Genomic DNA, 26,485 nt, shown 5'->3' on the forward strand with positions numbered 1-26,485 from the left:
CTGTGTAAGATACATGGATGTGATTGCAAGACTTCCAGAGCATTATCCCTGACAATAAGCTTGCTGTGTTCAATCTCTGACAGGAGACTTAGGGGAATCAGCTGAGCCTGATGAAGAGACAAAAAGGTTACCAGAGAAAATGTCATTTTGTCAGAACATTCTAGTAGAGATCAAGCAGAAATTAAAAAACAAAAACAAAGCTATCTTTCCCCTTTGCTCAGTTCTCCAGTAACTCCTAATTCTTCCTTCTAATCCACTTTCTATTCTTGGAACATTACTTCTGAATTGTCGTCTTGAAGCAATACTGATTCCTTCTGAAAAATTCCAAATGATTCATCTTTAGGTTATGGTCTTAAAAGCTGCTGTGAGACCTTTCTTGATCTGAATTAATAGTATTTAGCTGATTTCTCCAATTGGACAATGATTTCTGACAAGGTTCTATATTGTGTTCCATGAAATTCAACACCTAGGTTAAACAACTAGTGGTGACTTCCCAGGGTTGGAGAATATAGGACATCAGTTTGCTTCATCTTTCCTATCTACCAAAAAGCCAAAGAGGATTTGAACTATACTTCTACATTAGTGGCTGCCCAATAAACAACACAAAATTAAAGACTTGTTGGTATACAGCAATACTTCTGAGAAGTACCCACCCTACTTTTGCATGATATTGTTTCTCCTCTTTAAAATTAGATACTCAGTTTGAGACTACTTCTGTCCTTTGATTTGCTCTCAAACAGATTGTTGAGCTTTCTTCTTAAGGAAATCCATGCTAGGACTGATTTGATATCAGATTTGTGATCTGGTTGTTGGTAAGCTGGCTTTTATATTGGGAAATTGCCTGATGTATAGTTTGTTGCATTAGTTTTCATACTGTATATGATTGTTTTTAATTATTTTGTTTGTATAATGTGTGTGGTGTCAAAAGGAAAAGGAAAAATAAATTACGTAGGACACTATGCAAAAGTTTGTACATATTAATAGTTCAACTGGAATCCCACTGATTATACAATTTTAATAGGCACTTTGTTTTTAGATCCCCATCATACAAGCATAAGTATTGAAGGGGGAAGTATTGCAGAAGGAGACTTCTGCATGTAAAAAAATATACCCCAGAAAGGCCTGGTTGACTGTAGTGCTGTTCCCCCAACTATTTTATGTCCATATGAGTTTGAATGAAACCAAGTCACTTATCATCTATATCATCCAAGGCAGAGAATATAAAAACACAATTAGTAATGGGCATAATATAGAAATGCTGGATAGTTTGAGAAGGCAGAGAGTGGTTTTCATCACCCAGAACATAATGTGTTGATGTGCCAAGGAATAAAGCTGTTTCTAACAAGCACTTTGCCCTGAAGATTTTTCTTCATACTTAAATTACTGGAAGATTTAATGTGTCGCCGAAAGCCACAGAGACATTTTTTACACTTTAGAAAGTTACTCTGTCTTAAGGATGAATAAGCAGTCCTTATTCACACAGGGACAAGAGAAAGTATTGGAAGGACGTGTTAATATTTGAACAGTTTTTTTCCTGAGCACAAGCTCTAAGGAAGTAATGTGCTAGTGCTCTGGTTTATTATAGCAGCTTTTACCTCTCTTCATGTCACCTAAGAAAGGACGGAAAGAGAATGAGAACAGTTTAGTTCTAGCCTATCAATCTAATAGAGATCATAATAAAACTAAAGCAAAAAAACAAAATGAGAAAAATGTCTCCTGAACAAATCTAGTAGGCATTCTATGAGAGGGGTCTTTTATGAATAATGAAAGGATGAGTTATAGATTAATAAATAGTTTAAGAAAAGAAAGCAGATATTACAACAACGTCCCATTGCAAACAGTTAGGTACAATTTAGAAAAAAGGCATTTTTTTCAAAACCTCGCTATTCTCTAGATGCTAGGCCTAAGTGACTTTGCCCTCATCTTCCTTGGGTCAAGAAATGAAATGCCAGGACACTATATTATTATGTTGTCATTGGGTCATTCACTGGCTTCTTCCTTTGCAAATAATCCACTTTTGAATACCGCATAGCTTTGCCAGACATTTTTAAGACTAAGTAGGAATATTCATTTGTGCCCTGATTGGCTTGGACACAGCTTTTTTGTCTAGTTTGTGCTATATTACTATCTTTGGGTTGATCTAGCTCTTTAGCACTTCTTTAGCCAAATTTTTGGCGTAAGGACAGTCAAGTAGGTGACATGCTATCTTTATGACATTCTTGAGGCACCAGTTGGTTCAGAGCTGAGAGGGTGGGGCAAGGGCTTATGCAGTACAATAGCAAGGGTACAGCTGGTAGTAAAATGCAAAAGCTAGATATTAAATTAGGGCTAGAAGGGTCAAGTCAATTGATGAATAATTAATCAAAGGCACATTGGAACAACCAAGTTTTCAGGTCTTTACGGAAGGTAGACAGGGTGGTTGCTAATCTAATCTCCCTGAGGAGGGAGTTCCAGAGCAGGGGGGCCACTACTGAGAGGGTCCTGTCCCTCGTCCCCACCAACTGTGCTTGTGATGGAGGTGGGAGCAAGAGAAGCCCCCCCCCCCCAGCAGATCTTAAAGCTCGTGCTGGTTCATAGGTGAATTCTTGCTCCTATCACTATCCAGTAGCACTTTGCTTGGAATCTTTCTGTTTCCCTCTGTTGGGAACAAATGATTAACTTTTCTTAATTTTCAGAAGTTCCCAATCTTCATTCTTTTATGTTAATTTGTGAAGTCAATAGAAGGGAAGGTTTTTAGAGCTTGTCCAGCATAAATGCTGGGGCAGATCTGCAGACAGGCAAGATGGAGATCCAAGACACTTGTATTTTCTGTGTCCTTTCCACCCTTTTGGATGTGTGGGATACTGAGAGAAATATTGGCATATGGTTAATTATTTCACTTTCTTCTATTCTGAGAAGACGTCTTTTCTGTATTGTCAAAGGCTTTCATGGCCAGAATCACTGGAGTGTTGTGTGGTTTCTGGGCTGTATGACCATGTTCTAGCAGCATTTTCTCCTGATGTTTTGCCTGCATCTATGTCTGGGATCTTCAGAAGATTTGATGGTAGTAAGGCAAGTGGATTATATATCTGTGGAGAGAAAAGAACCACTGTCTATTAAACAGGTGTGAAGGGTGCAATTAGCAAGCTGAATTTGTATGTGTTGAGTGCGATCCAGCATTAGCATGTGAGCAACCATGAGGAAGCCTGCTCGCAAAAGAAAAATGGAAGCCCAGTTTGGCTAAAAGACACATCTTGGTTTTCTTTTGTTCTGATTGGCTCAACTGGCAGGGCTCACAGGGAAACCCCATGCAGGCATGCGGTTGCCTCTCCATGCTCCATGTGTAACTGAAAGAAACAGAAAGCTGTCGTTTTCAGCAATCATGTGGTCTATTGCTGCTGGGAAAAAATGGTGGTGGAGCCTGTGCCATTATGGCTGGTCTAAAGGGCCAAAAGAGCCAAAACAGCTGGAGCCCGTTTTGAAAAATGGATCCATGCAGAACCCTAATGCTTAGGGCATGATATGCTAAAATGTTGTTCCCATGAAGAGTATATCAGTTGCATTCATTCTACAACAAATGAATAAGTAAAACCAAAAATTGAGTCAAAGGGCCTTTCCACACTGCCCTATATCCCAGGATCTGATTCTAGATTATCTGCTTTTCAACTGGATAATATGAGTCTCCACTTCCAGACAATCTGGGATAAGTAGATAATCTGGGATAAGATCCTGGGATATAGGGGCAGTGTGGAAGGGGCCAAAGTGGAAATTTTACATCCATTATAATATAAACATGAAGAGTAATCAGTGAGTATAATGGGCTTTGTTTTTATTTTTCCCAATCTATTAGTATCTCGTGAGTTATGGGAACTTCTACTGCAAACTGTTTTGAGACATTTGTAATTTTGTTTCCCTAGGATGTTTATGATACTACAAAATTCATGGGAACTCTTGAGGTCTCCCCCCCCCCTTCAACACAAACACCCAGAATAATGCAATACCTGGAATATTCTGCGGAAATAAAATAATACTGCCAAGGCACCTCAACTGCTCACTGGAGGGAAAGATACTAGAGGCAAAGATGAAGTATTTGGGCCACATCATGAGAAGACAGGAAAGCTTGGAAAAGATCATGATGCTGGGGAAAGTGGAAGGAAAAAGGAAGAGAGGCCAACCAAGGACAAGGTGGAGGGACGGTATTCTTGAAGTGACTGGCATGAACTTGAAGGAACTGGGCGCGGAGATGGCCGACAGGGAGCTCTGGCGTGGACTGGTCCATGAGGTCACGAAGAGCCAGAATCGACTGGGCGACTGAACAGCAGCAGCAGCCAAGGCAAACTCAGCAAAGGCAGGTACAAAATCCAATGGAAAAAAATAAATGAAACCATCTAAGCAGTTGCTGGAACTTGATTTGAATATCTGCAGTATGCTTTGATGGCCCATCTTTTTATTTCAGATAGAAACAAGTCATGTAGCTTCGATATTCATCCCTTTCTCTTCTCTTTTTAGTTTTGTTTACCAGCATCTTGCATAATGATGAGTTCGGAAAAACTCAAACATTTGCATAGATTTTATAATCACAATTTAGCCAAATAGAGATATCATCCTGATGTTGAACTTGGAATAAAAATGAATGTGCTATAATGAATAATGAAACAATTGTTCCTTTAAAAAGTGTATAACAAAATGAATAATTTTAATAATAACTTGCTTGAATGAAATAACAAAAATATGGTTTTATATCTCTGTGCAGATATAGCATTTCCATTTCTTAAAACTCTAAATGACACAATTGCTCTGTAGAGATTTCAGTTTAGAATGGGGTTTAAACCACATTTTCCATTGTTATGTTGCATGCCTTCAAGTTATTTCTGACTTGTTGCAACCGTAAGGTGGATCGATCACAAGGTTTTCTTGGCAATATTTGTTCAGAGGGAGTTTGCCTTTGACTTTCTCTAAGGCTGATATCATGTAATTTACCCAAGGTCACCCAGTGGTTTCCCTGGTTGAGTGGTGATTCAAATTATGGTTTCCATAGTTGTAGTCGAACACTCAAACAACTACATCATGCTGGCTCTCTCAATTTTCCTTAATTCTTATCTGTTCATGTTACTGATAATTACAACTGAACTTCTGTGAATGTTCATACTTAAAAAAAAACCACAGTGACATATATAAATTTTATTCTACTGTCAGCACCATGATATTCCTCCAAATATAAAACAATACCAGCATTTTGAGCTGATATATGTCTTCAGGAAAATTGGGTTTATGGGATAACTTATATTTTAGATTTGGACAGAAAGCAAAGGGTTCTTTTAAGCTTCCAGAACATCAATAACATGATTTTTAATACACTCCCAGCATTCTAGAGACAAGTCTCAGACAAGAGGATATGTTATACCTGGAGGGGATGGTATCTCTAAAGAATATGTCAAAGATTAGGAGATGCATCATTGACCAGGCAATCAATTTTACAGCAAGATGAATCTTTGCAGATGAATAAAACAGAAGAAAAGGTCGAAGTATTTTCTATTATGTGGAAGAGTGGAAAAGGATACTTTAAGGTTTACAATTAAATGTTGATAGAAAAGTAGTTATAAAGAAAGACTATTAAAGCTGTACTTCATCTATTTTAATTATGAAAAAAACAAAAAATACAAATAGATTTCAAATGAAGGTTTGATGCTATTGTTGAAGCACTGACTTTTACAAATTCCTTAGAAATACAAGAATTTAGATTTTTATTTCTGTGCCTATGCTAACATTTTAGTATTGAATCTAAAAGATTTTACAATGGAGATTAATAAGAGAAGTTGATATAAGCACACATATTTTCTTGAAGCCATGACTATGTCAAAATAATTTAAGGAAATGGGTGACAGTGAGGTTATGTTTATATTATCCAGTGATAAGACTAAGTTTTAGACTAGAGACTTGTTAAAAAAAACACAGTTTGCACTGAATCTTGACATTCTCCATATAATCAGAAACCTAAAAAAAAAAATTCCTTATTTCTCAACCCCACAGAGAAGCTGTAAGCTATGGAAGGAAATAAAATTTCCTGTTCTTTATTCTCTGGTTTAAAATGCTTTTTCCTATACTTAGGAAACCTAGAATGAAAAAGATAACACTAAGGTGATATTATTGAAAACCTTTTGCTTGATATTCACACAATTCCAAGTATTTTGAGAAAATATCCTGCACAGAAATACAAGTAGAATTTTGGCATGAAAATCCTGGTTAAAAATACTGCTTTCCAAAACAAAACGTTGTTGTATAAGCTGAAAAGACATGATTTCTTCACAAAAACAATGAATTTTTCTGAAAAAAACATTTTATGTGTATGCAAAAATGTTTGTCACACAAAGCATAATTTTCTTCTTAAGAAAAATCTTTTTCACAGAATTATAGAATCACAGGAAGAGATCACAAGGGCCAGCCAATCCAGAAACATCTTTTAAAAATATAAAATGCTGTACGTTTGCAGAAAAATATGTTATTTTCCCACACACAAAGTGTTTTGTAGCTTTGGCAAACCCCCTTCCCACCCAATAATTTCCCATTAAGATCAATATATATTTCTGCGCAAAATAATTTCCCCAAACATATTCAGAATGCACAACTAAGTGTGAAAAATGTGCATAAATAATTTTCTCCCACTCAGAAGAGAAATATTTTGTCCTCATGCATCTGACTGAGGCAGAATACAGTAATATTTTGACTTTCCTTGATCTGGACACTATACTCCTAATAGAGTCTAGAACTGCATTGGCTTTTTTGAATCCACATCACATCATTGATTCATGTTTAAATTGTTGTCTGCAAACACCCCAGATGCTTTTCCATATGCACTGTTATCAAACCATGTGCTATCCATCTCATCTCTGTGAATTTTACATATTTGTACTATTACTATACATTGTGCTTGGAGATGGAAATAATAACAGAGTGGCATAGGGTTAGCTTTTTCCCTTATCATGTGTTTATTGCACAAGAATCAAAATATTTCAGTACAATTGCCATAGCTATGTTGTTACCAGATAACCATGATTATGTGTTCCAGAGTGGGGTGTAAACAGAATATGGACTATCTGTTAGGAGTGTGCAATTCGACACAAAATCTTGCCATTTTTCAGTCATATTTTTTGGATTATAACCAGGAAATTGACAAAATTGGGGGCGAGGGGTGGGTGCCATTTTTGTTCAGGAAAGATTTGGTTCATTGGTTATAATGGGGAAACGTTAGAGCAGTGGTTTTTAACCCTTGGGTCCCCAAGATATTTTGGACTTCAACTCCCAGATATATTAACAGCTAGTAAACTAGCTGGTTTACTGTCCTGGCTTCTAGCACTTTATTTCCATTCCTGGTCCTACTGTCCTGCATTTTTCACAAGCCCTGCCCTTTCCCCTTGCAATTTTATTTATCCTATTTTTTGATTATTGATGCTTATTGGTGTATTTTATGATGATTTTACTCTGTGGTTTTAATTGTTTTTAATTATATTGCTGTTATGCATTTTTATTTTATATTTTGTGCACTGTTCTTTGGGCTCTGTCACCGTGTAAGCCACCCCAAGTCCCTTCGGGGAGATGGAAGCAGGTTATAAGAATAAAGTTGTTATTAATATTGTTAATGTTATTATTTATTTATTTATTTATTTATTTAGAGGCTCATTTCACAGTCATTTTAGGCCTATCTGCATGAAACCACATTTATGACTGTATACCTGCCAAATTCCATAACAATTCACCAATCTACCATAACATTTTTTAAAAATAAGACAAACCACAAGAGAGGCTTCTAGGAATTGTAGTCATTGGTTGTGTCCATTCTCAGCCAATCAGAGCATGGACACAACCAGGCCTTTTATTGGCTAAGAATCAGAGAGAGAAACAAACTTCAATTACCATCATGCCCCCAAGAAGAGCTAAAAGGCTTTTCAATGCCTGCCTCATGCAAGTAATGCTGGGAAAACAAGTTCCCAGCAAGGGCCTCTTTGGAGTAGGGGCCTAGGGAAGTTTTCTATAAGAAATGGATCCTGCTGCTGGGGAAAGAAGAAAGAAATGCTGTACAGTGCAGTTAACTCCATTATCTCCAGGAGCCCCCACAGCAGGCCTCTGTCTCAGGTACAGTGCAGTTAACCCCAGCATCTCTAGCAGCCAAAAGATCCAGCTACTGTTTCAACCAGCCTTCCAGCCACCTCCCTCCTGTTTGCAGGGATTTAGCAAGAGCTATAAAACTCAGAAAATAAGACAGAAGACCAGGTGAGAAAAGAACTGAAAGTGAGTTCCATGATGGTGGAGGGAAGGGAATGGGAAGTGAATCTGGACAGGATAATAAAAACATTGGAAGAACTAAAGATAAACATGGAAGGGCCAAGGAAAGGGAATGATGAAATAAAGGAGTAATTGAGTCAAAAGTTGAAGAGTACGAAGGAAGATTTAACGAGGTGGCAGAGAAAACTAGAAAACAAAAGGAGGAGATTATGAATTTAAAACAGCAAATGGAGGGGGCAAATCAAAAACTCTCAGACAAGATTGCTGACCTCAGAGACCATTCATGAAGGCCCTGAGGACAGAGGGGCAGAACTTCCACATTAAAAAGAGTTTAACTGATAATATTGTTAGATGGCTACAGACATGGACTCCAGTTTCATTAGAGGAGATAGAATGTGTGCATTGAGCTTATAGAAGCAGAAAAAAAACCTAAGGACATATTGATTCGATTTACAAGGGATGCTGAGAAGGACAGTATTTTTCAAAAGTTAAAGAAGGTAAAGGACTTGACTTTTGCAGGTCAAAAGATCTGGCCACTTTTGGATCATGAGAGTTTTGCGTAAAAGAGCAAAAAATGAGAGAACTTACAAGAAAAATATCAGCATTACACCTGGGCTTTTCTGGCTAATCTAATTGTCTTTAAGGACAATAGACTATATAAATCTTTTGACTTGGAGAACAAGAGGAAAATGATAAGGTAACTGAGATTGAGATTTGATATAGAGGATGGAGAGTCGGATAAGATGGAGGAATCAAGAAGATCAGAGTATACAGACTATAGAAGGAGGAAGGAGAAGTTCCAAAAGGGTGAAGAAGGGGAGTAAAAATATTAAGGATATTCATAGGGCAGCTGGACAGATAACACCATCAGAAAAAAAGAGCTGGAAGATACAGATGAAAGTGGGCTGACAGAGTCATGTTTGTCTCAGAATATGAGACTATTTGTTATTGGAGATGTGAAGGACAGAGAAGGGAATCAGGGACAAGAATTAAATGATAAAAGATTTTTAAGAAACATCAAGGAAATGGACTTAGAAGAAATAAAAACCATGGAAAAACAGTTGAGGGAATTTAAAAAACTGAAGCTAAGAGAGGAACCAAGAAGAATGGAAACAAGATCCGGTATGGAGATATAAGAAATGAGCAGCCTAAAAACAGTGGAACTTTGATAAATGGAATTAGGAATTTGCAGGAGGGGATAAATGGAGAAAGACAACACAGTCACCAGGGGGAGTTTGGAAACTAAAGAGAATAGATGTGGCAGAGCTCTTTCAGGTCTCTCTCTGATGGAAGGAGGGAGAGGACTGAACTCTGAGGGGGGGGGCAATAACAAAAAGACAAATAAATAGGGAAAAGAAACTACAGGATGGTAAATGTAAAAAAAAATCATACTTTGGGGGAATTAGTAATAATGTCATATAATGTTAATGGTTTATTAATTCCACAATGAAGGGCAAGAGGGATGATAAAAATTAGGCATGTGCAATCCATGAAAAAAATAGTTCAATACTCGCTTCGAAAGTAGGGGGTGCTGGCACTTCGTTTCTAAAGTCATTTCTGAATTTTGAAGCAAAAAACTTGAAGCATTCAAAAAAATTGGAATATTCGTATGTACCTTGTTAATGGCAGATGCGCATGCGCTTGAGGGAAAACATTATCATCAATGGAGAAAATTGAGGGGCTTCTCTCTCCCTCATTTTTTGAGCTATCCTAATGAAATTTGGTCTTCACTGTTTTACAAGTTATATAGGTTTTTAATTTTGTTTAATAATGTGTGTATTGTGCTGCTTATGTAATGTATGTTGCTGTTTTATGCTTGTAAACCGCCCTGAGTCCCTTCGGGGAGAGAGGGCGTATATAAATAAAGTTTTACTTACTTACTTACTTACAGTGGTAGAACACATTTACCACTGTTAGCTCACCAAATTTAAGAACGTTTGACTTATCCTCTGATTTTTGGCAATTTTTCAAAGTTTTTATAAAAAAATTTTTTTAATAATTTCCTGTTTCATTGGGTTGTCTTTATTTTGAAATCATTGTTCTACTTCAGAAACTTTGTTTTTGTGGTTGAAACTTTGTTAAATTTGTGGAGAGAGACTCAACAACCGTAATGTGCTATTTGTAGAACAATGTTCCTTGTGCAAAGAAAAAGTTTTGGCAGTTGAATAATGTTTTGCCATGTTTCTATGACAGAACCAATTAGGAAATGACATTTATCACCAAGGAACAGAAATCATAGTACACCATCAAACCACTCCTGACATATGGCCATCAGCCTCTGAATAAGGAAATCTGTTCCTGGTATGAAAGTGTTATTTCCTGTTTGATTGGGTTTCTGGGGCTGAAAGTGTGTGACTTGCTGAAGATCACCCAGTGAGTTTCCATTGTTGAGTGGGAATCAAGCCACAATCGTAGTCCAGCTCTCAAATCACTACACAACACCATGCTGTCTTAAAACCGGCACACTGCTAGCAAGGAGGGAAAATGCTCAGGAGTGGGTTTCTTCCTATGAGACTTAGCCCTCTTCTAACCAGGAGGGAAAACGCTCGCAAGTGGGTTTCTTCCTATGAGGCATAGCCCGCTTCTAACCTGCAGAGAAAATGCTCTTCCCTTTCTGCCAAGACTCTACTGTATTATAATAATCAGCAAGCCCAGGCTAAGCTGCTCCTCCCTGCAAACAAAGTGTGGTTGAATTAAAAATGCTTTCTTGTATATCTGAAGGTTTTCTGAGTCCATAAAATAAATAGGCTCCAACACTTGGAATTGGAAGGTTAATTCCAAAGGTCCAAACCACCTCAGTTCCCTGTTCAGAACCCAAAATAGATACATTTTTTTTTTACAATTAATGACGATTCTGAGAAATTCACCCATGCCTAATAAAGATAATAAGGTTAACATCTTATGCTTGAAGGAAAGTCATAAAAGGAGGGATAATACCCCGTTATTCAATGATAGGATGTGGGAACATATATTTGAATAGAGAGGTACGAATAATGCATGTGGTGAGGTTATTTTAATTAAAAATATGATAAACTTTAAAGTGGAAAATGTAAGAAGAGCCACAGCCAGTCTAAAACATTTACATCAAGTGTTCATCTTAGTTGAAAAACTAATAAAATTATGATGGAATGAATGAAATTTAACATTTTATTAGCAAATCAGAACACAGTCATTGTCATCAAACATGAAATCAGGTACCAGGATAGAGCAATAAATGGGGGGAACATGGATAACATTAATCTGTTCATCATTTATTATTTATATTCTAGTAAATGGAGCCACTGGTGGCACAGCAGCTTAACCCGATGAGTTGCTGAACTTGCTGACTGAAAGATTGGCGGTTCAAATCTGGGGAGTGGAGTGAGCTCCCACTGTTAGCCCCAGCTTCTGCCAACCTAGCAGTTTGAAAACATGCAAATGTGAATAGATCAATAGGTACCTCTCCTGCAGGAAGGTAACAGTGCTCCATGCAGTCATGCTGGCCACATGACCTAGGAGGTGTTTATGGACAATGCTGGATCTTTGGCTTAGAAATGGAGATGAGCATCAACTCCCGGAGTCGCACACAACTAGATTTAATGTCAAGGAGAAACCTTTATTTTTACCTATTCCAGTAAATATGTCAAATCGCTATCAGAGGAATGCTTTGCCACCATAAAATAAGTTTAACTTTATGAATATTAATTTCTGACATGGCTGGCTATCTTGCCTCTGTTTAAAAACCTCCAAAGAAGGAGAGTCCATCACCCTTGGAGGCAGCACACTCCACTAGCTAATAGCTCTTACTGCCAGGAAATTCTTCCGGATGTTTATATAGATTCTTTTTTCCTGTAGTTTGAATCTATTGTTCTATGTTTTAGTGCTGCAGAAAAAAGTTTGTCCCCTACTCAATGTGTTATCCTTTTAAAAATTTAAACATGGCCATCATTTTTTGTGATGACCCATGGGCCTTGTAGTCCTGCTCAGGACATTGTAATTCCTGATGAAGATGAAAACTTGGGTTTTTTACCTTCCCAGTCTGAACTGGATTCCTCTCAGCCAGATCTTTCCCAGGCAGATCTGGGAACCTTGCACCTGCAAGAAAGTTGTCTCCCAGAAGTATGTCAAACAAGCCCAGAGCCTACTTCTCCCGTATTCTTGCGCCGGGAGTTTTGTAAACAACAGAGAAGTTTAGATTCAGCTTCGCGCAGGAGTGCGAGGATTGCAGCTAAGAATGTGGCCAATTAAGACTGCTTCTCGTGAGAATCTTTGGGGAGTCTCACATCTGGTCTCAGAGTTAGCTTTCGGTTCTGATTCCCAGAGAACTGCTTCGGCGGGAAGCTAGACTCTATTTAGGTGTTTTACCCGCGTAGTAACTTCGCGGAGTCAATTCGTCAGCCTACGGAGCGAGTTGTGTTTGGACAGCGCGCTCCGGTTCAAGCCTCGCTCCTGCTCAAGCCTTGCCTTGCTATCCAGCCTTCGCCTTGCTTCCCAGCCTTTGTTTATCTACGGACTTTGCCTTGTTTCCCAGGATCAATCCTTGCCTTGTTCCACGGATTTATCAAGTTATTCCACGGACCTTGTTCTTGTTCTTAGTTACCTTGTTCCACGTTCAAGCCTTGTTTCAAGTATCAAGTTATTTCCTAGCCTCGCTCAAGTTTCATGGACTAAAGGACCTTGTCATCTCCCCTCACTTTGCTTGGCAAAGTGAGTGTTTCGGTTATTGGATTACAACTTTGGACCTTAATATTTCTTATTGGACATTGCTTTTTTGGACTAATTCTGACCTTTCCTGAAAGGTCTAATTCTGGACTATTTTCTACACTTGTTTTTATTAACTTTATATATTCCTACAATAAAGATATTAGATAGATTCTGGCCTCTGTGTATGGTTATTGGTGCTCTGCAGCCTGGGTCGTGACAGTTTGACTCCGCCTCCCTAAGCACCAATTAACCTCGGTCAGAATGTCTACCGGAACCGTACCTGGGCCGAGCGGCCAGCCGATTACCTACACCATCGACAAGGAAGAGGTGGACCGAATCCGTGATAAGCTCAATGCACAGGATGGAGAAATAAGGGGTTTGAAGGAACGCGGAGTTCGTCTTCCGGCCATGGCGTTGCCAACCAAGTTTACTGGAGAAGCTTCTAAGGTTCATGTCTTCCGTCGCCAATGTCAAGCTTATCTGGAGGCCCGTGCTGCCGAGTTTCCCCAAGAAGACATCAAAGTGGCATGGGTTTACAGTCTTCTAGACGGGCCAGCGGCCAGCTGGGCGACGGCACTGTTCGACCAAGCCTCTCCACACCTAAGATCAGCGCAACACTTCTTGGACCACCTCAAGGAGACTTGGGGAATCGAGGACAATTTGGAGGCAGCCGGTCACAAACTCCGTCGCCTTTTCCAAGGAGACAGACCTATGTCTCAGTATATAGCCGAGTTCCGAGTGCTGGCCCACAACACCGGCTGGAACGATGTAGCCCTCAGGGGACAATTCCGGGAGGGTCTCAACATTGAAATGCTGGAAGAAATCTCCAAGGTGGATCCTCCCCAGACCCTCGAGGCACTCATTGATCAATGTTTACGGGCTGAAGTCATGATTGCCAACAGGAAACAGTGGGTTCGAGGCCAGGGCAGTAGAGCCGGGGCAAAGCCCCCCGCTCCCGCCAGCGTTCAGCCACGTCCGGTGTGGAGACCCCCACCGCCAACCCCATACCCCAGAGGAGGCGAGGAGGTGCCGATGCAGTTGGGCAATGTGCGTCCCAGACTAGATGCCGCCGAGAAGGCCCGTCGTCAACGCTTAAACCTCTGCTGGTACTGCGGGAACGGGGGCCACTTCGCCAGAGAGTGCCCAGCCAAAGGGAAGCCTGCCGCCCGTCTTGCGGCGGCGTCCTCCACGGAGACGAAGGCGTCTGAGCCGACTGGCACACAGCCGGCGGGGGAAGCCAACGACCGGGTGTAGAGGGGCTCGCCAACCCGGTCAAAAAATCCATCCAAGAGCCGCCAACCGGGGTCCTGTTCCTTCTCGTGGTCACATTATGGTCAGCAAAAAGGGGACCCGTCATGATCCACGCCATGATAGACTCTGGAGCTACCAACAATTTCATCGATAGAGAGTATGCCGACTCTCTGGGATTACAATATCATGATTTCAAGAATGCCCGTGTGGTGCAAGCCATAGACGGCCGTCCCCTCAAGACGGGCCCCGTAAGTCAGTGGTCGGAACCCACCAGGATGTGGATAAGGGAACATATGGAAGAGATTTCCTTCTTTGTTACCGAGGTTCCCCATTTCCCTGTGATTTTGGGAATTCCATGGCTGACTCTCCACGACCCTAACATCTCCTGGTCCAACAGAGAACTGCAGTTTGCTTCACCGTACTGCCAAAACCATTGCCTCGTAGCCAAGGTATGCCATGCCACAGACACCGAGCCCATCATCACCTTGCCAAAGAAGTACTCCGAGTATTGGGATGTATTCAATGAGAAAGAAGCCGAAAAATTACCCCCACATAGACCTTATGACTGTGCCATTGACTTGGTGGAGGGGGCCCCGATCCCGCGAGGGCATCTCTACTCCCTGACTGAACCAGAACAAGAAGCTCTCAGGGAATTCCTAGAGACAAACCTTCGCAAGGGATTCATCAGACCCTCTCAATCCCCAGCCGCCTCCCCAGTGATGTTTGTGAAGAAGAAGTCAGGGGAACTACGCTTGGTGGTGGACTACAGAGCATTGAACAATATCACCAAGCGGAACAGCTATCCCCTGCCTTTAATCTCGGATCTACTGGATCGGCTTCGAGGAGCCAAGGTTTACACCAAGCTGGATCTTCGGGGGGCTTACAACTTAGTTCGCATCAGGGAAGGGGACGAGTGGAAGACCGCCTTCCAGACCAAATTCGGATTATTTGAGTCCCGAGTTATGAATTTCGGTTTATGCGGAGCCCCCGCAACGTTCCAGCATTTTGTCAATGACATTTTTCAGGACTATCTAGACAGGTTCTTGATAATCTACCTGGACGATTTTTTGGTGTTTTCCAGATCACAATCAGAACATGAGAACCACGTCAAAATGGTGTTACAACGATTGCGGGATCATGGACTTTATGCCAAGCTGGAAAAATGCGCTTTTGATCTACAAGAGGTAGATTTCCTTGGTTACCGCATCTCGCCTCTAGGGCTTTCCATGGATCCAGCCAAAGTTTCAGCAGTATTGGAATGGCGGGCGCCAACTAACAAGAAAGAGGTGCAGCGTTTCTTGGGGTTCGCGAACTACTACCGCAAGTTCATTCCAGATTTTGCCCGCTGGTCCGACCCCATCACTAGCTGCATCCGTGGAAAGCAGCCTTTCCGCTGGACTGATCAAGCAGAGAAAGGGTTCCAGCAACTAAAGAAACTATTCACCTCCCAGCCAATTCTACAGCACCCAAATCCTGGAACCCCTTTTGTGGTGCAAGCGGACGCCTCTGATGTGGCAATTGGGGCTGTACTCTTACAACCGGTGGGAGATCACCTCCACCCCTGTGCCTTTTATTCTCGTCAACTAACCACACCAGAGAGGAATTACACCATTTGGGAAAAAGAACTACTGGCCATAAAGGCAGCCTTTGAAACTTGGAGACATTGGCTAGAAGGGGCCAAATTTCCCATTGAAGTCCACACTGATCATCGTAATCTAGAACATCTAAGAACTGCCCGCAAACTAAATCAGAGGCAGCAACGTTGGGCTTTATTCTTTGAACGTTTCAACTTCCAGATCCATTATGTGACCCCAGCCCAAACCAAGCAAGCAGACGCCCTGTCACGTAAACCGGAATACGCTGCAGGACGCAAGGAGACCTTTGAATCCCAACTGCTACAACCTGAGAACTTTGCCACGCTCACGGTGGGGAACACCAAATCCATTCCCATTGGTTCAACTTCCCCTACTCCAGGACCCATCTGTGCTCAAGAAATCAGGGCTAGTCAGCAAGCAGATGCCTGGGCGCAGGACCAACTTCGCCAAGGTCTGCATTTTCCCTTTTCGCTTAAAGATGGGCTGCTCTGCTATAGAAATCATGTCTATATCCCACCCGGACCGGGCAGGGAAAAGGCGCTTCGTCTGTGTCATGACTGCAAACCAGCAGGACACTTCGGACTATTTAAAACTATGCATCTGATCCTAAGGGATTTTTGGTGGCCCAAGATCCGCAAGGATGTGGAAAAATATGTCAACACCTGCCCAGTATGCCAGCGCTCCAAGATACGAAGGGAGAAGCCCTCAGGGCTTTTACACCCCCTTCCTACACCATCTCGCCCATGGGAAATAATTTCCGCGGATTTCATCACTGACCTACCACCTTCCTGTGGGTTCACCACGATCTTAGTGGTGGTGGACCTATTCACCAAGTTAGCCCATTTCATTCCCTGCGAAGGCCTCCCCACGGCCAAGGAAACTGCGGATTTATTTCTTCAACATGTCTTCAGACTACATGGATTGCCCAAGAGTTTAGTCACAGACCGTGGATCTCAATTCACCTCTCGTTTTTGGAAGGCACTACAAAAACTATTGGGCATAGACTCTCGCTTATCTTCAGCTCATCATCCCCAAACAGATGGGCAAACGGAGCGCACCAATGCCACTTTGGAGCAGTATCTTCGCTGTTATGTAAACTATCAACAGGACAATTGGGCTTCTCTGTTACCACTGTCTGAGTTTGCCTACAACAATGGAGTTCAAGCTTCTACAAAAGAAACGCCGTTCTTTGCAAACTACGGCTTCCATCCACGTTTCTTTCCCCCTGTCATTGAAACTTCAGAGGTTCCCGCAGCAGAGGATTGGCTGCAGGAACTCACAGCGGTGCAACAACTTTTGCTCCAGCAACTGGACCAAGCCAAGGAGGACTATAAATGCCACGCTGACAAACATCGCCAGCCGGGCCCCGAAATCAAGGTAGGAGATCGGGTTTTCCTGTCCACTCGCTTTCTGCCCTCCCACCGCCCTTGCCGGAAGTTAGATGCCCGTTTCATTGGCCCCTATCCAGTGGTGGCGCAATTAAACCCCGTGACTTTCAAACTCCAACTTCCGCGTTCAATGCGCATTCACCCAGTGTTTCACCGTTCCCTGCTCCTTCCGGCGGATGGTGTGCGTCCTGATACAGACCAACCGGCCCCCCCTCCTGTTTTGATGAATGGGGAGGAGGAGTTCGAGGTTGAGGACATTTTGGATTCTCGCTTTCACCGCCGCCGCCTACAATATCTCATTGACTGGGTGGGTTTTGGCCCTGAAGAACGCTCTTGGGAAGACGCCTCCACAGTCCATGCTCCTGATCTAACCCGTCGCTTTCATCAGACCTATCCCGCCAAGCCGCGACCTCGCGCCTCGGGGAGAGGGCCCCAGTTTGGGAGGGGCCTTGAGGAGGGGGATAGTGTGATGACCCATGGGCCTTGTAGTCCTGCTCAGGACATTGTAATTCCTGATGAAGATGAAAACTTGGGTTTTTTACCTTCCCAGTCTGAACTGGATTCCTCTCAGCCAGATCTTTCCCAGGCAGATCTGGGAACCTTGCACCTGCAAGAAAGTTGTCTCCCAGAAGTATGTCAAACAAGCCCAGAGCCTACTTCTCCCGTATTCTTGCGCCGGGAGTTTTGTAAACAACAGAGAAGTTTAGATTCAGCTTCGCGCAGGAGTGCGAGGATTGCAGCTAAGAATGTGGCCAATTAAGACTGCTTCTCGTGAGAATCTTTGGGGAGTCTCACATCTGGTCTCAGAGTTAGCTTTCGGTTCTGATTCCCAGAGAACTGCTTCGGCGGGAAGCTAGACTCTATTTAGGTGTTTTACCCGCGTAGTAACTTCGCGGAGTCAATTCGTCAGCCTACGGAGCGAGTTGTGTTTGGACAGCGCGCTCCGGTTCAAGCCTCGCTCCTGCTCAAGCCTTGCCTTGCTATCCAGCCTTCGCCTTGCTTCCCAGCCTTTGTTTATCTACGGACTTTGCCTTGTTTCCCAGGATCAATCCTTGCCTTGTTCCACGGATTTATCAAGTTATTCCACGGACCTTGTTCTTGTTCTTAGTTACCTTGTTCCACGTTCAAGCCTTGTTTCAAGTATCAAGTTATTTCCTAGCCTCGCTCAAGTTTCATGGACTAAAGGACCTTGTCATCTCCCCTCACTTTGCTTGGCAAAGTGAGTGTTTCGGTTATTGGATTACAACTTTGGACCTTAATATTTCTTATTGGACATTGCTTTTTTGGACTAATTCTGACCTTTCCTGAAAGGTCTAATTCTGGACTATTTTCTACACTTGTTTTTATTAACTTTATATATTCCTACAATAAAGATATTAGATAGATTCTGGCCTCTGTGTATGGTTATTGGTGCTCTGCAGCCTGGGTCGTGACATTTTTCTTATTAACCTTTTTTTCTCCATGTTAAAGATGTCCAGCTCCCTAAAATTGCTTCTCATAAGTGATGGTTCCTCCAAGATGACATGATGGCAACTGTCTTAGACAGCAATTGCTCCCAAAGTGACCCATTTAATGTGGAATCATGTGTCAAACAGGGATGCTTTATTGCCCCAACTTTATTTTCCATCTTCATCGTTATGATACTTCATCTTGTTGATGGAAGCTTCTCAATGGATTAGAAATCATCTATCGGAGAGAAGGCAAGCTATTTAACCTCAGAAGACTGAAAGACAAAGCCAAGGTCACAACATCTGTTATAGAACTCCAATATGCCAATGATAATGTAGTCTGTGTGCACTCAGAAGATCTACAAGCCACTCTAAACACCTTTGTAGTAGCATATGAAAAGCTCGGCCTCTCATTGAAAATTGAGAAAACCAAAGTGCTCTTCCAGCATTTACCAGCCAATCCCTCTGCAGTGCCAGAAATACAGCTTAATGGTGTAATGTTAGAAAATGTCGACCATTTCTGTTATCTTGGCAGCCACCTCTCCACAAAATTCAACATTGACACTGAAATACAACACCACCTGAGGTCTGTGCGTGCAGCATTTTCCTGAATGAAGCAGAGAGTGCTTGAGGATTGGGACATCCATAGGAATACCAAGGTGCTTGTTTATAAAGCTATTGTCCTTTCAACCCTGTTATCTGCCTGTGAAATGTGGACAGTCTACAGATGTCACATTCAACTCCTTGAATGATTCCTTCAGTGTTGCCTCCGAAAAATCCTGCAATTCTTTTGGGAAGACAGGCAGACAAATGTCAGTGTGCTGGAAGAAGCAAAGACCACTAGCACTGAAGTGATGCTCCTATGACATCAACTCTGCTGACTGGCCACGTTGTCTGAATGCAGTTACTATACTCCCAACTCAAGAATGGAAAATGGAATGTTGGTGTACAGGATTTAAAGATAGGCTTAAAGCTAATCTCAAAAACTGTGGCATAGACACCAAGAACTGGGAAGCTCTGGCCCTTCATCACTCTAACTGGAGGTTAGCTGTGACCAGCAATCTTGTGGAATTTGAAAAGGCACAAATGGAGGGCAAAAGGGAGAAACACATCAAGCCAACCCTGATCGGGACTGTCTTCCACCTGGAAACTGATGCCTTCACTGTGGAAGAACATGCGGGTCAAGAATAGGGCTCCACAGTAACCTATCCACCACCAAGGCTCTACACTCGGACAATGAGGGATTGCCTAAGAAGAAGGTTTCCAGACCTGTTACCATTTTGGTTATCTTGCCCTGTATCTAACCCACTTTGTCAATATCCTTCTTGAATTGTGCTCTGACACAGTATTACAGATGACATCTCACCAATGCAGAATATTATTTATTTATTTATGTATTTATTTCCAACATTTATATCCCGCCCTTCTCACCCGAAGGGACTCAGGGCGGCTTACAACAATGGCAGTAATTTGATGCTTACACAAAATAAAAATTACACAGTACATAAAATCAATTAAAACTATTAAATACAATATAATTTTTTTAAAAAACCAATATTTTTTAAAAAACAAAAATAAAATTTTAAAACAAATTTTAAAACAAAGAGTACTGTAGTAATATTACTTTCCTCAACCTGTTATCAATAAAAGTCTAGAATTGCATTGGCATTTTAGCTACCACATTCTTGACATGTGTTCATGTGTGGTCTATTAAGACACCTTGTAAAGCCATGTATCAACCACCTTATATCTCTGCATTTCATTTTGTCTACATAAATGTAGTTATCTACATTTCTCCCTGACAACATTCATTTTGTTAATTTTAGCCCAGCTTTCTTATCTGTTAATTTTTCTGAGCTATCTTTCCTCATTTTTTGACCTCTACCAATTTCATAAGCATGTCCTCTATTTCATCATTTAAATTATTGAAACAGATGTTGAATAGCACTGGGTTCAGAACAGAACCCCATGTCACCCAACCAATCAATTCTCTCTAGGGGAATATTTATTTTTTCCCACAAAATTTATTTTGTCCCACAAACAGCAAATATCCCATCGAGGTCATGGGGATATAAAATGTCAAATTTTGGGGTCTCACACCATTTTTAATCATAGAAAGACATTCTGGTCAGTGGATTTAATCTGATAGAAACTAATGACTGGATTTAATATATCTGTCAGGCACAGTATTTTTGTAAGTGTACATAGTTTTCATATAATTAGGATACATTGGTGCATGTTCCTTTAATAAAAAGCCTAGATTATCTTAGCTACTTTGTTTGCTTCTTTATTACATTACTTCTATAAAGAGGAAGTTTTCATAATCTGGAAAATGTTTTTCTTCCTCTTAGGAAATGTTTCAACCTTGATTTCTGCCCAGGAAGTTCAAAAGACTGGAGAGACTTCTTATGTTTGATTCCTCTATCTAATCTACAGAAAATGTGAACTTCTCACCACAATCAGCCATGAAATGGAGCTGCTAATGCACCCTGCTGAGAAGCCCCATTCTTTGATCTGCTGGATTCGGCACAGCAGACAAATGATTGGTATTACACTCAAAAAATGCAGGGTTTTTTCTTACAATTATGGAAGTTGAGTACCAAACACAGAGTTGTGAAGTCAAACTTTTTCACATGATTGTCTACATAGTGAAAATAGGATTTCCATTTTTTCTGGCTTCCCTCATGTGCATTTTAAAAGTTGCATAATAAAAGTTCTGCAAACTAATTATTTTCTCTGCATGAAGGAAATGCACAATATAAACAGGTTTCCAAGAAATGGGACAATGAGACTTTATGATTTAAACCTAACATGCCTTTATTTGTTTCACAGAGAAGATGGGAAAGATAATCAAGGTTAAATGAGAAGAGGATGAGCATGCAGTCAGGGCAAAATAAATGAAGAGTCTAAAATGAGGATTATAAAATAATTTAGTGAGGACCCAATATGGCAAATGTCCAGTTTAATACAAATGGTAAAAAAACCTGCAGATCTGAGAGGTTCACCCCTCCATTAATGTGGACTTCAGTTAATTCATTTATTAAATTCCAATATATCTATTGTATTTTGAAAAATAGGTTAATACATGCAAAAGTAAAAATGTTAATTAAAATGGACACAGGTATAAAAGAGCAGTCAGTACTTAAAGTACTGTAAACAAATCAATTCAAGAGTACTAAAGGAACTTGCAGATGTAATCTCAGAGCCACTGTCAATAAAATTTGAGAATTCCTGAAGAAGAGGAAAGATCACAGCATAGTGTAGGAGTGCAAATTTGTCCCCATCTTTGTAAAGGACCGATCTTCAAAATGTAATTACCATCCACTCACCTTGATGCCAATACCAGAAGAAATCCTAGAACAGATTATTATATGGTAAGTCAGGAAGGTATTTGACAAAGTTCTCTGTAATATTCTTGCAACCTGATGGGCTGTGGACAACACAGTGCTACAGATATGTGGATTTGTAATTGGTTGACAGACTGAACTTAGAAACTAGTCACCAATTATTATTCTTCATCTCGAAGGAAACGGACGATTGGAGTGATCAGGCTTCTATCATGGGCCCAGTGCTGTTTGTGATCTTTATAAATGACTAGCTTGGGGACTCGGCGGTGCCCGGGTTATTAGTAGAGGGCATTGAGTTGTTTTGGATATTATGAATGGGCCCATTGCTGCAGATCTGTGGCCGATGGAGTTTGCAGTGGAAGGCGATTTGGGTGAAGGTACTACAAATCCCAAAATCCTTGGTCCATCCTCCCCCAAACTGCTGCAGGGTGCAAAGTGTGTCATTTGGGATATGTGTGCCAAGTTTGGTTCATTTCTGTCATTTGTAGCATTTGCAGTGGTCTCTGGTAGTGAGTGAAGATACTGCAAGTCTCATCATCCATGGTCCAAACTCTTCCAAACCACACCAGGATGTAGAGTGGGTAATGGGGCCTCTGTGTACCAAGTTTGGTACTGATTCATCATTGATGGGAGTCACAATGTTCTCAGGAAGTGAGTGAAGGTATGGCATTTCCCATCATCCATGGTCCATCGCACTCCAAACTTCACCAGGGTATAGAGTGGGTCATGGGTGCTCTGTGTTCCAAGTTTGGTCTTGATTAGTTATTTGTAGCAGTTGTAGTGGTCTCAGGAATTTAGTGAAGGTACTGCTAGTCCCATTATCCTTGGTATGCCTTCCCCAAACTGCACCAGGAAGTAAAGTGGGTCATGCGGGTTATATGTGCTAACTTTGATCCTGATCCGTCATTAGTTATAGTAACTCTCGGAGACAAAATATTTGAAAGTACTGCAAATCCCATAATCCTTGGACCATCCTCCCTGAAATGGCTCCAGGCCATAAAATGGGTCATGGGGGATATGTGTGTGAAGTTTGGTCCTGATCTGTCATTAGTTAGAGTAACAGTGATCTGTCGAAGACAATGTGTTTGAAAGTACTGCAAATCCCATAATCCTTGGTCCATTCTCCCCCAAAGTGCTGCAGCATGTAAAGCATGTCATTTGGGATATGTGTACCAAGTGTGGTCCAATTCTGTAATTCTTGTCAATTGTAGTGGTCTGAGGAAGTGAGTGAAGGTAGTGCAAGTCCCATCATCCTAGGTATGTCCTCCCCCAATCTGCACCAGGACATAAAGGGGTCTTTGGGGTTCTGTGTGCCAAGTTAGGTCCAGTTCCGTCACTGGTGGACATCGCAGTCATCTGTGAGAGTAGAAGCAATTGAAAGTACTACAAATCCCATCATCCATGGTTCATCATCCCCCAAATGGCACCAGGATGGAAAGTGCATCATGAGGGTTAAGTGTGCCAAGTTTGGTCCATGTCAGTGATTCCTGACGGTCACAGTGGCCTGTGATAGTGGCAGCCACATACGCCACCCGTCCGCCGCACCGCTGTCCGCCGCATACAAACACTGACTTTTTTTTTAAAAAAAAAAATTTTATTAAGTATTTTTGCATACAGGTTTAAAATAGTGGGGTTCAAAAATGGGAGAGGGAAGTAGGGGTGTAGGGAGGAGGGGGTGGGGCTGGGAGAGAGGTTATAGAAGAGGGGGGAGGAAAAAGGGGAAAGGAGGAGAAACAAAAGCAGAGGGGGTGGGTTTTAGGAGGGGGAGGGGGCTAGAGAGAGGTTCGGGAGAGTCGGTTGAGTCTTTGGATGTCAAAGAGTGGTCCCCTTGTGGTGTCAGCAATTCTGTGGGTAACTGTCCATTGGGGGGGGGGGGTCCGTTTGCCTCCTGAAGCGACATGTTTTGTTGCTAGATTTGTATATTTCTGTTTGTTCTTATGGAATTTCTTCGAGGTATGTCCATCTTTTCCTTATGTATTCTTCAAATATTGACCAGTCGGTTTCTTTTATTGGTTGTCCATGGTGTTTCAAACACTGACTTTTATTATATATATAGATATAGATGACAGAATAGAATACATACTTATTAAATTTACATATGAAAAGGGACTAGGGTGTTAGGAGACAAAAGGATAAATATTCATTTACAGTGTGATGCAGTAGTAAAAAAAAATGCAAGGCAGTTCTGGTCTCCATAACAGTGGCATTGTGTCTACATTGAAGAACATAATAGTGCTGCTCTGTTTTGCTTTGGTCAGACCTCAGATGGAATACAGTGTCCTGTTCTGGGTATCACAGTCCAATAACAATATTGTCAACCTGAAGTTTATCTAGAGATAAAAAGAACAATAATCAAAGCCTACAATTTTTAAATTATGTGGAATAACTTAGGAAGCTGAGCATTAGGGCAGTCCAAAGATCTGGAAGTCCATTTTGTAATTCAAAGTTTTGTATGATTCATTAATACAAATCTCTGAATTACTAATCAGAATGGGACCCTTCCAAAGCATTACAAGATGAAACAGAAGCCTTCAAAACATTTTGGAGAGATTAGTCAAAATTTGTTGTTTTGGAGCATTTCTAGCTTTTAAAATTCCTGAAAATCAGCAGATGACCACATCTTTCTGAAATTTTGCAGGACTTTGCCCTGCTTATTTTGTCTTATTGTGCAGAAATCCAAGGGGATACCTCTAGTAGGTTTTTTAAAAATTATTTGTAAAAACTTTAAAAATTTTCTAAAAATCAGTGAATGACCGCAAATTTTTGAACCTTGTTTCATCCTGATAGCCATAATGGAGAAATGAGCTTGAAAGTTTTCCCCATTGTCTCTAATTGAGCAAATCTTAACGAAACAATTACAAAGCTTCGGAGTTTCAGATGGCACCCTTTTGAATCTTTATGAAAAGAAGTGTGGGCCATCCAAATCTCCAAAATGAATTACTAATCTGATTTCAGCTGCTTTGTACACCTCTACTGGGTATGTTTAGCTAATAGAAGAGAAGACTGAAAGAGGACATGACAGCGATTTTATTATACATATTTGAAAGGATGTCACATAGAATATTGAGCAACTTGTTTTCTGCTGCTTCAGAGACTAGAACACAAACCACTTTATTCAATTACAAGAAAAGAGATTCAATCTAATAATTTAGAGAAAAATCTGCTATTCAGCAGTGAAGTGGAATGTCTTTGAAGTTAGTGGAATCTCCACTCTAGAGATATTGAAACAGAGGTTGTTGTTGATTCATGCATGGCAGGAAGATAGAGTACATAGCCTTTGTGGTCCTTTCCATTTCTAAGATACTGCGATTCCATGATTCTATGTGTTTTACATTGATCATGCATATTATGTGCATTTTAAACTATTCTGATGCAATGGCCTTAAAAACCACTCTTTGTAATGTATCTTATTATAATTGCCTTTTGTTTTAATCATTCACCCTGAGTTCTATTTTGTGAGAAAAGCAGGAGAGTAAATGAATAAAGTTAACCCGGACCACAACTTTTAACTCATGTTCTTTTTGGAGTCCATATGTAGTTGGTTTCAGATAATGTCTTCTGCATTTTCCTTAATTTTGCAACAACACTATTTTTGTTTTCATAGACATATTTTAAAAAACTCTGCAGATTCTCATGTAGGTATCAACTCTGAGACTAAATGTTTTCTCAAGTCATTCTGTAGCAAGTCTACTTATTTACTTGAAACAAAAAAGCTCTAGGTAATTGCTTAAGATTTATGAGTTGTTTATTCAGGTTACTTTTTGTTTGCATAAGAGGGTTTGAGGGAGACTTCAAATAGACATGGCAGTCCTGATTAGCTTTTCCCAAATCAAGTCTTCTCTGGTGCCCTGTAACTGGTGCAGAACATATCAGGGAAAGTAAATTAAATAGCCAGTACTTTATTTCTTGCAACTCATTGTTTTCCATAATAATTATGTGATGAAGTTATATTGCAAAAATAGTTGTAATGCAATGAAGTTGCATTGCAAAACAACAGGATGAAATTTAATTCCATTTCTTCTCTTGGTATAATTGCAACATGTTCCAGTTCATTTCCCCATAAATTTAAAATGCATTCGTTTAAATTTAAAATGTTTGCTCCTTTCTGTTCGCCCTTTCTTCTTTGCTTCTTCCACTTGCTTCTCTGTTTTCTCCTTTCTTTATGACTTTCCTTACCTTGTGCCATTGCCACTTGTATTCTCTGTCCAAAGCACCACCAGCCATTAAAGCAGCACTGTCTATGTTGTGTGCCATGGCTGGGCAGCAATAGTATTAAATGCAGCAAGGGAAGTTTTATTAGGTGGGGGAAGATAGGGCGAAAAACATAATTATGCATCTGAGAATATGGAATAAGATTGCAAGACTAGAAAGCTGAGCTTCTACTGAGTGTTAACAGAAAAGGGGGAAGTCATAAAAATAACAAATTGTTACTTTTTATTTGATGGAATTTTATTGTGTTTGCATGCTGTATGGATGTATGAATTTAATTTGTTGTTTTTCTTCAAGTTGTTTCC

Source organism: Anolis carolinensis, chromosome 3 (assembly GCF_035594765.1).
Source record: "Anolis carolinensis isolate JA03-04 chromosome 3, rAnoCar3.1.pri, whole genome shotgun sequence".
Lineage (NCBI taxonomy): Eukaryota > Metazoa > Chordata > Lepidosauria > Squamata > Dactyloidae > Anolis > Anolis carolinensis.